General features: G+C 36.0%; 1 long non-coding RNA gene across 2 annotated transcripts in view; it reads left to right on the forward strand.

Annotated features, from left to right (window-relative positions):
* The window catches only part of LOC103891639 (uncharacterized), a 58,476-nt gene extending 43,227 nt beyond the window's left edge, over positions 1 to 15,249 (forward strand). The window contains exons 2-5 of one of the 2 annotated variants that reach the window (XR_010141531.1): positions 4,492 to 4,619; positions 5,596 to 5,650; positions 7,026 to 7,169; positions 10,288 to 15,249. This is a non-coding gene — a long non-coding RNA (uncharacterized LOC103891639). Of the gene's footprint in view, positions 1 to 2,913; positions 3,094 to 4,491; positions 4,620 to 5,595; positions 5,651 to 7,025; positions 7,170 to 10,287 lie in introns of those variants that run through there. The other variant, XR_010141532.1, reaches the window with a different exon arrangement.
* Positions 15,250 to 15,880: the final 631 nt, after the last annotated feature.

The following is a 15,880-nucleotide window of genomic DNA, read 5'->3' on the forward strand; positions in this document are numbered from 1 at the left end:
GAAAACTATTCAGAGGTATATGCTGATACTTTTTATTCATTTTTATTGTGGTTTATATTTAAACAAGGATTTCACAGATATAGGTTCATTATTAGAGATTACACTAATCATATAATAAATTTTACTTGTTTTTGTTTTTTGGATTATTTGTTCTCCTGTATTGAACTGTTAGTCCTACACATGAAGACCGTAGTTGTAATTATAGTGTTTTTATATCAGCATTTTAATTTTTTTATGTTTTTAAAATCAATAATTTGTATTTTCCATTTTCAAAACTATGTTAGATATTTTTTCACCATCGCTCTTCTAAATACCTTTTAGAATCAAACTGTTAGGTCTTCCAGAGAAGACATTCTATTGGGATATTTGTGATTCAAATGGCTTTGTCAACTATAAGTAGAAAATAGATATTTTCTAAATAATAAGTTTAAGTGTACTATGCTATGGTAAGATCTTAACAACAGAGGAAACTCGGTACAGGGTACATGGGAATTCGCATACTATTTTCACATTTTCTGTAAATATATTTAAAAATAAATAATTTATATAAAAATATTAAGTCTTTTGGCAGGGGAACATTCTATATCTGTCATATTTTTGGCACTTTTTGGATTTTTTTAAATAAGAGTCATAGTTTCTGTACATTTCTATTTAGGGTGATATCTAAGTCTTTTGTTGACATTATGTATAAAATTTGTTCTCCAAATTTTTCTTTCCTAATTAGCTACTTCTAGAGTATGAGAAAATTCCGAATTTATGTCTGTTGAACTTTTGCCTAACCACTTTTAGAACTTTACATGGAAGGAATACTAATTTTTCAGCTGATTAGCTTGGATTTTCTTGTTACGCAAAAAATTATCTACAATGACATTTGCAACATTGTTTTTAGTGCAACCTAATAGTTTTTATTTTTTATTATTTTATTTTTATATTTTAACTTTTATTTTATGTTGGGGGTACATGTGAAGGTTTGTTACACAGGTAAACACATGTCATGGAGATTTGTTGCACATATTATTTCATCACCCAGGTATTAAGTCCCGTACTCAATAGTTATCTTTTCTGCTCCTCTCCCTCCTCTCACCCTCTCCCCTCAAGTAGACCCCAGTTTTTGTTGTTTCTTTCTTTGTATTCATAAGTTCTTATCATTTAGCTCCCACTTATAAGTGAGAACATGCAATATATATTTTTCTGTTCCTGTATTAGTTTACTAAGCATAATACCTTTCAGCTCCATTTGTGTTCCCACAAAAGACATGATCTTGTTCCTTTTTATGGTTGCATAGTATTTTATGGTGTATATGTATCAAATTTTCTTTATCCAATCTGTCACTGATGGGCATTTAGGTAGATTCCATGTCTTTGCTATTGTTAATAGTGCTGCAATGAACATTCATGTGTATATGTTTTTAGGATAGAATGATTTCTATTCCTCTGGGAGTATACCCAGTAATGGGCTTGCTAGGTCAAATGGTAGTTCTGCTTTTAGTTCTTTGAAGAATTACCATACTGCTTTCCACAATGGTTGAACTAATTTACACTCCCACCAACAGTGTGTAAGTGTTCCCTTTTCTCCACAACCTTGCCAGCATCTATTTTGACTTTTAATGATTGCCACTCTGACTGATGTAAGATAGTATCTCATTGTGGTTTTGATTGGCATTTCTCGAATAATCAGTGATATTAAGCTTTTTTCATATGCTTGCCAGCCGCATGTATGTCTTCTTTTAAGAAGTGTCTGTTCATGCTCTTTGCACACTTGTTAATGGGGCTATTTGTTTTTCTCCTGTAAATTTGTTTAAGTTCCTTATAGATGCTGGATGTTATACCTTTCTCAGATGTGTAGTTTGCAAAAATTTTCTCCCATTCTGAAAGTAATCTGTTTACTCTGTTGATAGTTTCTTTTGCTGTGTAGAAGCTCCTGTTTAATTAGATGCCACTTGTCAATTTTTGCTCCTGTTGCAATTGTTTTTGTTATCTTTATCATGAAATTTTGCCTGTTCTTATATCCAGGATATTATCTCCTAGGTTGTCTTTCAGGGTTATATACTTTGGGGTTTTACATTTAATCTACAATGCATCTTCAGTTGATTTTATTTTTGTGTATGGTGTAAGTAAAGGTCCAGCTTCAATCTTCTGCATATGGCTAGACAGTTATCCCAGCACCATTTATTGAATAGGGAGTCTCTTCCCCATTGTTTATTTTTGCCAGCTTTGTTGAAGATTAGAAGATTGTAGATGTGCGGCCTTATTTCTGGGGTCTTTATTCTGTTCCATTGGTCTATGTGTTTGTTCTTGTACCAGTATCATGCCATTTTGTTTACTGTAGCCCTGTAGTATAGTTTGAAGTCAGGTATCATGATGTCTCCAGCTTTGTTCTTTTTGCTAAGAATTTCCTTGGCTATTCTGGCTTTTTTTTTTTTTTGGCTCCTTATGAATTTTAAAATAGTATTTTTTAGTTCTGTGAAGAATGTCATTGGTAGTTTGGTGGAAATAGCATGGAATCTGTAAATTGCTTTGGGCAATATAGCCATTTTAATTATATTGATTCTTCCTGTCCATGAGCAGGGGATGCTTTTCCATTTGTTTGTGTCTTCTCTGGTTTCTTTGAGCAGTGTTTTGTAATTCTCATTGTAGAGATCTTTCACCACCGTGGGTAGCTGTATTCCTAGGTATTTTATTCTTTTTGTGGCAATTGTGAACGGGATTGCCTTTCTGATTTCTGACTTGTCTCTCGGCTTGGCTGTTGTTGGTGTAGAGAAATGCTAGTAATTTTTGTACGTTGATTTTGTATCCTGCAACTTTCCAAAGTTATCAGCTGAAGGAGTGTTTGAGCTGAGACTATGGGGTTTTCTTGATTAGAATCATGTCTGCAAACAGAGAGTTTGACTTCCTCTCTTCCTATTCAGATGCCTTTTCTTTCTTTCTCTTGCCTGATTGCTCTGGCCAGGACTTCCGATGCTATGCTGAATAGCAGTGGTGAAAGAGTTCATCCTTGTCTCATGCTGGGTTTCAAGGGGAATGCTTCCAGCTTTTGCCCATTCAGTATAATGTTGGCTGTAGATTTCTCATAAATGGCTCTTATTATTTTGAGGTATGTTCCTTTAATACCTTGCTTATTAAGAGTTTTTAATATGAAGTGGTATTGAATTTTATCAAAAGCCTTTTCTGTGTCTATTGAGTTAATCATGTGGTTTCGTCTTTAGCTCTACTTGTGTGATGAATAGCATTTATTGATTTGTGTATGTTGATCCAATCTTGCACTAGGCATGAGCCTACTTGATCATGGTGAATTAGCTTTTTAATGTGATGCTGGATTCAGTTTGCAAATATTTTGTTGAGGATATTTGCATCAATGTTCATCAGAGTTATTGGTTTAAAATGTTCTTTTTTTGTTGTGTCTCTCCAAGGTTGTGGTATCAAGATGATACTGGCCTCGTAGAGTGAGTTAGGGAAGAGTCACCCCTCAATTTTTGGGAACAGTTTCTGTAGGAATGTTACCTTTTCTTCTTTGTACACCTGGCAGAATTTGGCTGTGAATCCCTCAGGTTCCAGGCTTTTTTGGTTGGTAGGCTATTTATTACTGACTCAATTTCAGAGCTCATTATTGGTCTGTTCAGGGAATCAATTTCTTCTTAGCTCGGTCTTGGGAAGGTGTATATGTTTGGGAATGTATCCATCTCTTCTAGGTTTTCTAGTTTGTGTGTGTAAAGGCGTTTGTAGTAGTTTCCGATGGTTGTTTTTATTTCTGTGATGTCAGTAGTAACATTCCCTTCATCATTTTTAATTATGTTTATTTGTATCTTCTCTCTTTTCTTCTTTGTCAGTCAACTTAGTGGCCTATCTATTTTATTATTTTTTTTCAAAAAAACCAATGCCTGGATTCACTGATCTTTTGAATGGTTTTTCATGTTTCATTTCCTTCAGCTCAGCTCTGATTTTTATTTTCCATAATCTGCTAGCTTAGAGGTTGCTTCATTCTTGCATCTCTAATTCTTCTAGTTGTGAAGTTAGGCTGTTAATTTGAGATCTTTCTAACTTTTTGATGTAGGCATGTAATGCTCTGAATTTCCTTCTTAACACTGCCTAAGCTGTGTCTGAGTTTCTGGTATGTTGTATTCGTGTTCTCGTTATTTTCAAAGAACTTATTGATTTCTGCCATAATTTCATTATTTACTCATAAGTCATTCAGGAGCATGCTATTTAATTTCCAGTTATTGCATGGTTTTAAGGAATTTTCATAGTCTTTTTTGCATATTATGATATTTTTATTGTTTGATGTTTTCACTGTGTTTGTGAAATTCTTTTGTTTTTTACTTTTATTGTAAGTTCTATGGTACATGTACAGGATGTGTAGGTTTGTTACATAGGTAAACATGTGCCATGGTGGTTTGCTGCACAGACTTCTCTTTTTATTGTGCTGTGGTCCAAGAGTGTGTTTGGTATGATTTTGATTGTTTTACCTTTGTTAATTTTTTTTTTTTTAATGGAGTCTCTCGCTCACCCAGGCTGGAGTGCAGTGGCACGATCTCGGCTCACTGCAAGCTCCCGGGTTGACACCATTCTCCTGCCTCAGCCTCCTGAGTAGCTGGAACTACAGGTGCCTCCCACCACACCCAGGTAATTTTTGTTTTGTTTTGTTTTGTTTTGTTTTGTATTTTTAGTAGAGACAGGGTTTCACCATGTTAGCCAGGATGGTCTTGATCTCCTGACCTCGTGATCCGCCCACCTTGGCCTCCCAAAGTCCTGGGATTACAGGCATGAGCCACTGCTCCCAGCCTCTGTTGAGGATTGTTTTATGTCCAATTATGTGATCAGTTTTAGAGTATGTGCCATAGGGCAACGAGAAGAATGTATATTGTTAAGGTCTAGTAGATCCATTTGGTCCAATGCTGAGTTTAGGTCCTGAATATCTTTGTTAATTGTCTGCCCCCCAATGATCTGTCTAATACTGTTAGTCTGTCAATGGAATGTTGAAGTCTCCCACTATTATTGTGTGAGAGTCTATGTTTCTTTGTAGGTCTCTAAGAACTTGCTTTATGAATCTGGACACTCTTGTGTTGGGTGCATATATATTTAGGATAGCTAGGTCTTGTTGAATTGAACACTTTACCATTATGTAATGGGTTTCATGGTCTTTTTTTTTAAATTCTCGTTGGTTTGAAATCTATTTTGTCTGAACTTAGGGTTGCAATCCTTGCTCTTTTCTGTTTTCAGTTTGCTTGGTAGATTTTCCTCCATCCCTTTATTTCTAACGTTTATGCTTCCTTTTATTTTATTTTTATTGCATGAGCAAGTACTTCCAGTACAACTGTTGTAAAGAAGTATTACATTTTTGTCTTATTCCTGACATTAGTGGAAGCAAGCATAATCATCTCAATTGACTGGGTGTGTGAATAATTCTTTTATCCTTACCTAAATTCATGAATACAGAATTTGACCCAACTCCTTTCAGAAGGTAGTGAGAATATCCTATGATGTTCCTTTTTTGATTTCTTATAGAAGACAAACCCTGTAGTACATTTTTTAGTATGAAATCAATCTTTGCATCCCTGTAAAACCTAATTAAGTATGTTCTATTATTTTTTAATAATAGAACGTCTGGAGGATTCCATTTCATGGTGTTCTAAGAAGTCATCATTCAGTTGGAGGTTTGCCTTTTATTTTTGTATATGTGTGGTTTGGGGTATTTGCTTACTTTATACTGGGTTTTATCTGTTTTGAAAAAAGAGGCTTTATCTTTGAATAACCTAATAAAATGTGTCAGTTTTAGTCTTATAACTTGATGTTTTCACAAATCCAAGCATGTGTGTTGACGTCACCAAAGGCAAGATATAAAACATATCTATTACTCCCCAAGTTTTTCTTACGCTTCTTTGCAGTCAGTACTCTCACCCCATCCCAGGCCCAGTTAACCTCTGATTTGCTTGCTGTCATCATAGATTTGACCTTTCTAGAATTTAATGTAAATGGGACCATGCAGAATGTAGCCTTTTATGTGTGGCTTTTAAAATTTATTTTCTTCTTTTAAAAATTGGCAGCTAACTTCATATGTTTTTATTACGTACAAAGTTTTGAGAGTTATTCATGTGGTTCATGCATCATTAGTTTATTCCCTTTAATTGTGTGGATATGCCACGAGTGATTTACTCGTCTACCAGCTGAATGGAAATTTGAGTCATGTCTGACTTCGGGTTACTTTTGATAAATAATCTATAAACATTTTTGTAAGCTGTTTGTGTAGACATGAATTTTTATTTCATTTGGATCAGTACCTGGGAGTAGGATTCCTGCCTCTAGTATTGCAAGTGCGTATTTAACTTTATAAGAAACTATAAAATTACATTCCCATTAACAAATATCTGAGAGTGTCAGTTACTCCAGATCATTGCCAATATGCAATGAGTCTTCAATTTTAGCTGTTCTAATAACTAGTGACTGTGTAGTATAATAGCAGTCTATCATTATAGCCATAGTTTGCATTTTCCTAATGTTGAATGATGTTGCTAATCTTTAGCCTATTTGACATTCAAAATTCTTTACTGGTAAAATTTCTGTTCAAATCTTTTTCTGTTTATTTTTAGTTGCTTTAAAAATATGTGTTTATATTTAGATTTAAATATTCTTTATATGTTCTGGCTAAAGGTATTTGCATTAGTTGTATTTCCCCTAATTGTAGCTTGCCTTTTTATATTCTGACTCATAGTGACTCAAAAGGCAAAAAAATACCCAGGTCATAGGAATTTCTCCTATATTGTCTTCTATAAGGTTTATAGGTTTAGGTTTTACATTTTAATATTAGTTATCTGGATTAGGCAAAGATTTCTTAGATAAGAAACAAAAATATGAACCAAAAAAAGAAAGAAAAAAGATGTTAAACTTCTCCTTAGAAACAACATAAGGTAGGAGACAGTGAAGGAATATTTTCAAAGTACTGAAAGAAACAAAACAAAACAAAACTGTCAACTTAAAATTCTATGCCCAGTAAAATATTTGCAATAACGAAGGCAAACTACTTTTTTGCAGGCTTATGGAAGCTGAAATAATTTATCACCAGCAGACCTACACTATAAAAAGGGTTAAATTCCTAATGACAGAAGAAAAAATGTATGAGATAGAAATAAGATCTACATAAAATAATAGAAACCACTGGAAATTGTTAGATATGTGGTAAATATAAAAGATATTTTCTTGTTTTATAAAATCTCTTTATAAGGTAATTTATCATTTAAGGCAAAGAAGTATTATGCAATTTATAAGTTTATAAATAAAATGCATAACAATAGAAGAAAGACCAGTAGGACAAATGGAAGTCTACTGTTGTAAGGTTCTTATACATATAACATGTGAAGTGCTGTAACACTCAAAGGTAGGCTGTGCTAAGTTAATGAAGCATACTGTAAACCCAAATGTGACCGCTAAAATCATAAAATGACTAAGTATACCTAATAAACCGGTTAAATAAATAAAATAAAATCATAAAATCTGTATGTGTGCATACAAACACACACACACAAAAACTTACAGTTGGAATTTTCTTGTATTTAGAAACTTTCCAAATACAGAATTTCAGTGAGTGTTAAGCCAATTTGTTAAAATATCAAAATGAAATATTTTCTCATTAGTGTGTAGGAACTGCTGATTGACTTCAGGATTCATGGAAATATACAAGTCCAATTTCTGCAAATACCACTGCATAATGTGGATGATAAATGATGTTGTGATTAATTATGCACAACCACATCTGGATTCATGAATCTTTGGGAGCTATCTTTTTTTAGATACTATAGGCATAAAACCAAGAACCAAAATAAACCGAACACCAGACTTTTGAATTTTTACATCACTAAGAGTCAAACAAATATTTTTCAAAAATAATATGTATATTAAAACACATTGTTCTTATGGAAATTTTATTATTAATAAAATATTTACTTTTTGAAATGGTGTGATGTATATTTAATATGTAGAAATTTAAAAATTATTTTAAAATATAAACATGGGTTATTTTATGTTTATGTCATTGTTTTCACTTTTATATGATCTATAATGCACATAATGTAACATCTATTTATATACTTTTAAAACTACAATTTATTTTATTTGGTTATTTATTATTATAATTATGTTTTACCTAGTAATATATAAACCTATATAGTATAAAAATACATGTAAAAATGTAATATGTATATGCTTTATACTGTTACATATTGCTAATTGTGGGAATTAGTATGGTATATTAGTCATTTGGTGACTAAAACAAATAAATATAGTGAGATTTTAATGAATAGAAGGCTCAGTTCTAAAAGCTTTGTTCCTTCTACTCTGAGACACTATAACTAGATGTTCAAGTGTGAACTTCTAGAGAGAGACTTGTACAAATTCAGGTTCAGTTTTAGCACTTTCTAGCTATGACACTTTAGGAAAATTAAGGCTTAGGAAATAGCCTTAAAAAATGAATTAGAAATCTTTTTTATTAAAAAGCATATATTAGTACCTTCCTCACTGAGTAGTTGAAATGATAAAATAAATTAAAATATGTAAAATAATTAGAACAATGTATAAAACACACAAGTGCTTATGACTATCACTATGATTGCTACTACCAGTAATGACTTCTAATACAGCTTAGCATTTAATAAGTGTCAGGCACTATTTTACAGAACTCTACATAGATTAACTCACTTAATTCTCATAAAAAGGTGGGTATGCATGAGATATATTCCCATTTTGGAGATAAGTGAACTGGCACAGAGGGATTTAAATCTTATTCTTATGTTTGTGTTAAAGCTGCCATCTATTAATATTTAAAGAACAAGTTGTTTTGATCATGTTGATAAGCAGAGTAGTAGATTGGTTAAGATAAGCTTGAAAAAATAGTTTTGTATTGTCATAGGTTAGACTATCATTATGTATGGGTTTTTATTTTTGCCCATGACATCATATTTGACAACCAAAGTCACGTTTGCCTCATAAAATGAAGTGTGTAAATTAACTCTAATATTTTTAATTTACTTTGAAATGGCTTGTATAGTCAGTGTGACTACTGACTCAAATGTTAATCTCTTTTGGCAGTGCCCTCACAGACACACCCAGGATCAATACTTTGTATCCTTCAATTCAGTCAAGTTGACACTCAGTATTAACCATCACAATGATTTATCAAAGGCACACATCTGTTGGATCAATTTATTTTTAGAAGTAAGGCAGCAGAAATCTCATGTTCTCTCTTCAGTTAGCATTTATTGAGCATCTACTTTTGTGCCTAGCACTGCTATAATTATTGGGCTCCTAGTAATGTGAGGAATCAAATTTCTTACCTAAAGCAATTCACAATGAGTGAAACAGCATAATAGAAATACATAACGCCGGTGCTATAAAGTCTAGTGATATGTAAATACAGTTATAAATTAGAGGAGGTCTCCATAAAGGGAGGATACTTCAGCTGTGTTCTCAGCATGATAGATTTTGTGGGTTGTTTTTTGTTTTCAGACGAACTAGGCATTCAACATAGCAGGTGTAAAGAGATTGGACTGTGAAAGAACACAGCATGCACAGGATACAGTCAATTCAAAGTGATTGCAGGTGAAGATGTATAGAGGAGATGGGATTAATTCATAAATGGTTTAGCTTCTATCCTATAGAAAACAGAAAACCAATAAAGGTAGTTTCCATAATCAAATGTGTTGAGTCAACAAAAAGATACGTTGGAGCTTACCCTGTGTCAGGCACTGTGTAAGCCCCTGGAAACACAGTGGTGAAGAACCTAAAAATGCTTCCTGACCTTGGGAAATTGAGGGTATTGAGGACATACCAAGATACTGATAATCCTTTTGGAAGGTGAATTGGATAGTGATATTATTGAGACCTAGAAGAAGAGAATTAGAGTTAGGGAAGAATATGCTGCTCCGTTGAGTTTTTGAAATGAGTTTCAAATTCTTTTCCCATGGTTGGACATACCATGGAGCCAATTAAAATAATACTCCTCATTAATAAGGTGCTAGTTCAAATGTCACCTCCTGAAAGAGGGCTTCTCTGACCACCTTAGCCACAGGAAATACTCTTCACATATTATATGAGAACCTTATAACAGTATACTTCCATTTCTCCTCTCCAGACCTTTCTGCTATTGTTATGCATTTTACTTATGCACATGTTATAAACTGCATAATACATTATTTGCTTAGTCACTTTTTATCCCATTACCCCAACTTATTTTGTTAATACTTTTTGCTACCTGGAATTATCTAATTTATCTACTTGTTCATTTTCTGTTTTTCCAACCTAGAATGCAAATTGCAAGAGGCAAGATAAATGGTTCATTCTGTTTCTATTCACCATTTCATCGCAGGAATGGAAGCATAACAGGCTCTCAAAACATTTTTGTTCAGTGTTGAATTGATGGACATAGGAGAGAGCTCAGGCTAACTTGGAAGTCATTGATGTGTAAGCACAGGTGAGTGTGAGTGTTGGTGAGTGTGAAGTTAGTCTCTTTGGAACATATTCTCAATCTTTCTGCTATCTTTCACCACCTCCTTCTCTTTTCCAAAGGGCAACTAGTTGTTACAGAAAAGAGAACATTCAAGAAATCATGGAGGTGGAATACAGGAACCTGGGCACCACATATGCAGATTACATGTTGCTCCGGGTTCTTTTGCCTTGACTCCATATCTGCCCCCTCAGTCTCTCCAGGACACAATGTAGAAAACATGGCCACTGACAGGTTGGCATAACTGCCAGAATAGCTTTATTCATCAGAAAGACAGGGACAGTCCTACTTACTACCAGTTCTAAAATCCCTAGCAAAAGAGTGCTATTAGACTGGCTTTTCAATGGCAGGTAACAACCCTTGTTCCAATCCATTGTGATTGGCGTAGGAAGTCTCATGAGTACAGTGAGAATGCACTCCAGCCTGCCTAGAATGGTCCTGTTCACAACTCTCAGCCTAACTTAATCATCCACAGCACCCTCCCTCACTTTCAAATAATGTGCTCTAGTTTAGGTGATAAATTATAGAGTACTTCCACATGAACAAAATGATCTTTTCATGGTCACCACGCAGTTGGTGGTTGACTTCTAGAAATATGCTTGGGGTGGCAGGAGTAGAAGGTGGCTGGAAACCTAAGATGACCAAAAGGTGGGAGCACCCTTCAGGAAGCCAATTGCCTGTGTCCATCCCTCTGTGCCTGCCATCCCTAGTGCACCTCTTCCAGACACGACACCCAGAGTTAGGCAGCAGAGCCTGGCATACTTCAAGATACACCCAGAGGTGTGCTGATCTCTTGAAAGCCTCCCTCTTCTCATGATACCACAGGCAGGGGACTGGGTCAGTGGTACATTATAGAATGAGTATCCACCTGAGACTCTCAGCTAACTGTCTCCTCCACTTTAAGGATTTTCCTCCCTTTGACAAGCCCTGCACTTGGATTTCTCCTGAGTGAAATACTTGGTGAGGGTTTCACTGACAGGCTTCTTCCCAGGCCCCAGGATGATCTTAAGATTCCTGGAAATAAACTAACAAGTAAATTTAAGGCAGCATCTTGCACTTTCATCTAATTCCTTACCGAAAATGTGTGAACCTGAAGGCAACTCAAAATTCTGAGTGAATTTCCAGACTTTTCTTGGAAGTGACAAGAAAGCAACCACAGGCACCACCCAGTCAGCATACAGAGACATTTGCAGCTTTCTCCATTCATTTGCATTGTTTTCTTTAACACTTTTCTGCCCTCATTTTTCATTTGATGTTCTCTTGTTTTGTATTTTTCCTCTTTCTCATTTTATTCTCTTTGTCCTTTTTAAAAATCATCTGCCTCTTTTCTGTCACATCTTCATTCCCTGCTCTTATTCCTTTCTTTCTTCTCTTCATCCCTCGTCATTCTCTGTCTGTCCTTTTCCCTTGATGAGAGACACTAAATGTGAAGTCGATTTGTCCCTGGACGTAGCTGTTGCTTGGGAGGAGACACACCCCAGGCTCTGAAGACTCTCTACTTCAATACTGAAGGACCTCGGCCTCAGCACTGACATGAGTTACATACGATGGTGGCCCCTGAAGGAGCACTTAACAAGTTACATTAGTGAGCGCTCTAGATCCCTTCTACACAGCTGTGCTTGAAGGTCCAGAACTGATTGCCAGTGTGTCTTTGGGGCATGCATTTTCTACTGCCTATTCCATTCCAAAGAGCCGGCTTCCTGAGTTAGATATAAGGTCTGACTGCTTAATATTTGATGATATGATTTTCCCACTGCCCAGATGAATATAATCTTGTATAAGGCCAATGCAATGCCGAAGTTGCCACTCCATAATTTCAGCAAAGTACAAAGAAGCAAGCAGAGAAGGGAGCCCATAAACTCATAAACATCTGTGGGAAACAGCAAATAGATTCATTTGGAAAATCAAAAAAGAAACTATAAAAAGATGTTTACATTATCCTGAGGAGAAAAGGCTATATTCACAGACTTTATTATTAAAATTTAAAGATAATTCTTAATATACTTCTCTCTGGTGCTGCAGTAAAATTTTATGTTCAGGACTTCGGATATATGCCTTGTGTTTTAGGTCATGGCCATGGTAAGTGCCATATTGTGGGTCTTTGTTCATTCATTCATTCAACAAATATTTCTTGATGCACTTGTAATATGTTGGCCACTATAGCATACGTGGGCTATACGGTCATGACCAAGACAGGCAGGTTCCTACCTTCAAAGAGCTTATATTATATTGATTATATTCATAGATACAAACAAATGAATCAAGGAGTGGTTTAAAATTACTGAACTTTTGGAACAGAAAGAAGGCTAGTATGACTGAAGCATGGAGAACAGGGTCTGGGTAGTGTAGGATGAAGCTGAGGGAATAGACAGAGACAAGGGTCATGATGAAAAGTATAGCTTTTATTCTAAGGGTAAATAATACTTCACAATCGTGGCTTCTTCTTCAAGACCAGAGCTAAAGACCAGCAATTCCTCTTCCCTGGCTAGACTTCAAGTACTGTTTGTCCACTTTCCCTGTGATCCCCTAAAATCTCTCCCTGTGGGGATCATTAATGCCATCTTTAACATAAAGTGACTTAAACCCTACAGAATTAGAAAAACCTCTCAGCAGAATTAACTCCTATTGTCCCTCCATCCCTGACAATCTGTCACAAATCTTTGCTCTTTTCTTGGATGTCCAGTTACAACATCAGCTTTCTAGGGTCTGGCTGTCGCCTCTTGACTTCTGTGAAAAGGACTCATTTTCTGCCTCTGTGATTATGAGCAAAACTATTACATATATCCTTCTGGCTGTTTCTCATTCTAGGGGTTGGGTCACAAAATATGAATTAAAATATAAGCCATTTCAATTATTATCCTTTACTAATTTTTATGAACAGTTGGGAAATGTGCCATTTGAAACATTTTGCTTAGCATCCTCTCAGAGGCATGAAACTTCTGCATTTTTTGAACTGCTACGTATTAGCAATAACAGAATGGCAGGAAAAGAAGGATTGATCACTTTTCATACCACTTTTACCCAGATTGACCCCTTGGCCAAACTCTCAATGTTGTTTAAAATTTGCATAATACTTTACAATTACAACTTACACTTGGCTTCAATTTCCCAATAGTCAGCATCCAGTTTAGTACATCTTGTTTTTTTTTAATCTCCTCTTTTCAGTTTCTTGTAGGATTTTTATATTTAGTATTTTTTAATTAAAGGAAACTTGCAAAATTTCCATCCTGTGTAGATAGAATTGAATCCTGAACAGACAGAATCTTTGGATAGAAACCTCTGCATTTTGAGAACACCACTCTAAGAAATGCCTTAATGGAGCAGCACTTTCCAGTAAGATGAAGAGTTACAGATAGGAGCAAATTGCAACTGAACTTGTGTTTTCATGCGGCTGAGTTGCCAGGAGCCATGTATTTTTCCTATTGTTCTGCAGATCTTTGCTGGAAAGTTTACATTCATTGATTGCTCAAGGCAAGTGCTGCAGCTTGGTGAAATCCCTTTCTAAAAACAAAAATGTACAACAGGTACTCAGACATCCTTACACTGCCTACTTTCCACCGCTGACTTCCGCCTCCCTCCAAGAAAGTATAAGTATGTGGGAAATGGAAAATATGGAAGATGGGTAAACAATGGGAGATCGGAAAAGAAGAAAAGAGAAACAGGGGAATAGTGCAATGGAGGGTAGAAATGGGGAAGAAAGAAGATAAAAGAGGGAGGTGTTGGAGAAGGGAGGATATAGGATCACCTTAAAGGTAGAAGTTCTGTGAGGAAAGAGCTGGAGGAGATATGAGATGAAGAAAATGAATATGGAAAACTTTAGAACGGATGTCAGAACAGGCTGCCGTTTTTTAACCTGAAAGTGAGTCCAACCTTGTGTTAGTCTCACATGGCTGCTGTAACAAGTTACCACAAACTTGGTGGCTTAAACAACAATACTGTTTTTGAGGTAAGAGGTTAAAATTGGTCTCACTAGGCTAAAACCAAAGTGTCAACAGGACTATGTTCCTTTCTGGAGCCTCTAAGGGAGAATTTGTTCCCTTGATCTTCAGCTTCTGAGGATTGCCCACAATCCTTGTTTCACAATCCGCTTCCTACATCATTAAAGACAACATAGGCAGATTGAGACTTTCTTACATTAAATGACCAATTTCTGCTTCCAATGTCACATTTTCACCTCTCTCTCCCCTGCTCCCTTCTTCCACTTATAAAGACACTTGTAATTACACTGAGCTTGTAACCACCGGGAATGTGTCTGAGTCACATGGCACCAAAATATGTTAGCAGCTGCAAATCTGTACAGGTCTGCAGCAAGTTCAGTTCTTGCCTCCTCAGAGGGGAGAATTCAACCAAGGGCAATAAGGTGGAGGGAGAGACTGAGGCAAGTTTGGAGGGAGAGACTGAGGCAGGAGTGAAACTTTATTAAAAAGTTTAGAGCAGGAATGAAAGGAAGTAAGGTACACTTGGAAGAGGGCCAAGCGGGCAACTTGAGAGAGTCAAGTGTGTGGTTTGACCTTTGACTTGGGGTTTTATGCATCGGCATTATCCCAGAGTCTGCATCTCTACTCCCCTGATTCTTCCCTTGGGGTGGGCTGTCTGCATGTGCAGTGGCCTGCCTGCACTTTGTGGGGGCCGGGGGAAGCATGAGCAGTGTGTTTACTGAAGTGTACATGCTCACTTGAGGCATTTTTTCCATACTGGTTGAGTGTCCCTAGTAGATTATATACCAGTTAAACTCTGCCATTTTTTTTTTTTTTTTTTTTTTCTTTTATTATTATTTATTATTATTAAACTTTAGGTTTTATGGTACATGTGCGCAATGTGCAGGTAAATTACATATGTATACATGTGCCATGCTGGTGCGCTGCACCCACCAACTCGTCATCTAGCATTAGGTATATCTCCCAGTGCTATCCCTCCCCCCTCCCCCCACCCCACAACAGTCCCCAGAGTGTGATGTTCCCCTTCCTGTGTCCATGTGTTCTCATTGTTCAATTCCCACCTATGAGTGAGAATATGCGGTGTTTGGTTTTTTGTTCTTGCGATAGTTTACTGAGAATGATGATTTCCAATTTCATCCATGTCCCTACAAAGGACGTGAACTCATCATTTTTTATGGCTGCATAGTATTCCATGGTGTATATGTGCCACATTTTCTTAATCCAGTCTATCATTGTTGGACATTTGGGTTGGTTCCAAGTCTTTGCTATTGTGAATAATGCCGCAATAAACATACGTGTGCATGTGTCTTTATAGCAGCATGATTCATAGTCCTTTGGGTATATACCCAGTAAACTCTGCCATTTTGCCTCTTAGGGCACATGCTTGAGCCCACTCACCCAGCTCCTGAAATCTTATTGGGAAGCTGCTGATCACCAGTTTTAGGTGTTTCTAT

Source organism: Pongo abelii, chromosome 8 (assembly GCF_028885655.2).
Source record: "Pongo abelii isolate AG06213 chromosome 8, NHGRI_mPonAbe1-v2.0_pri, whole genome shotgun sequence".
Classification (NCBI taxonomy): Eukaryota; Metazoa; Chordata; class Mammalia; order Primates; family Hominidae; genus Pongo; species Pongo abelii.